The sequence below is a fragment of the Physeter macrocephalus genome, chromosome 10 (assembly GCF_002837175.3).
Source record: "Physeter macrocephalus isolate SW-GA chromosome 10, ASM283717v5, whole genome shotgun sequence".
In the NCBI taxonomy this organism is placed as follows: Eukaryota; Metazoa; Chordata; class Mammalia; order Artiodactyla; family Physeteridae; genus Physeter; species Physeter macrocephalus.
In genome coordinates, this window is record NC_041223.1 from 39,435,944 (window position 1) to 39,437,206 (window position 1,263).

A 1,263-nucleotide genomic window follows, 5' to 3' on the forward strand; every position below is an offset into this window, starting at 1 on the left:
GCGGAGCGGCTGGGCCCGTGAGCCATGGCCGCTGAGCCTGCGCATCCGGAGCCTGCGCTCTGCAACGGGAGATGCCACAACAGTGAGAGGCCCTTGTACCGCCAAAAAAAAAAAAAAAAAAGAATGAAAGTTCTTTTGGATTGTTCTCGATATATGGCAGGCTCTTAATATTCAATCTTTGGGATCGTTGATTTTAGAATGCAGTCAATATTCATATGCAGTTACAAAATTCAATGTCCAAGATTCTCGTTATTTCAGTACTTCTAAATTAGTTATTTTTCTTCAGATGGTAAAGCAATACATCTTGAATTCACATATGCATAAAAGTCATTGCTGGACAGACTAAATGAAGCAATTTTTAAAATAGGTGTAACCTAAGTTTGCTTCACATAATGCTTTTAAAGTAAAGAATAGACATTTATCTGAGGAAATGATGTCAATAATGTTCTCTGGGTTTTACAATGTTTCTTAGATGTATTTCTGAAAGAACTTACAAAAATGCCCTCTATAATAGAAAATGCCTCCTGTTCTGCATTAATACTTGAATTATTGAACAAATATTAAGTGCCTACTATGTTCTAAGCACCATTTAGATGCTGGGGCTTCTGCAACAGATAAGAGAGATACTCATTATAACCCTTCATATAATCAGGTTGTGTGGAATATAAAGAAACAAGCAGTTTTAATACTTTCAGATATGGTTGCAAAATCCATAAAGTCAATCTGGGCATGTTTTTGATTTATATAGCAATGCTTTACCAATTGTTAACCTACTCTTAACAAATTGTGGCTTTATCACATAACACTCAAAATCTCTTATTTCATAAATAAATATTAAAACTTAATGAGATAGGTGGATTATATTAATGTCAGTTTCCTGGTTGTGATATTATAGTATAGTTTTGCAGAGATGTTAACCATTGGGGAAAGCTAGGTGAAGGATACGTGGGCTCTCTCTGCATTATTTCTTACAACTGTATGCGACTCTACAATGATCTCTAAATAAAAGGTTTAATTAAAAAGAAGTAAATAAATAAAATAATTCCATTATTTTAGTAAAAAAAAGTACCAAGGTATCAAGTACTTTAAGTTCATTTGGGGATTTACTGTAGCAAAACAATATTTTCTATTTTCATCTTACCATGAAGCAGTTCTATAGTTTGATCTTCATGAGCCATTTTTTTTTTTTTTTTTGGCTGTACGCGGGCCTCTCACTGTTGTGGCCTCTCCCGCTGCGGAGCACAGGCTCCAGATGCGCAGGCT

General features: G+C 35.0%; 1 protein-coding gene across 1 annotated transcript in view; it reads left to right on the top strand.

The window, feature by feature from the left end:
* Positions 1 to 1,263, top strand: part of TRDN (triadin) — a 366,265-nt gene that overhangs the window by 362,570 nt on the left and 2,432 nt on the right. The window lies entirely within an intron of this gene.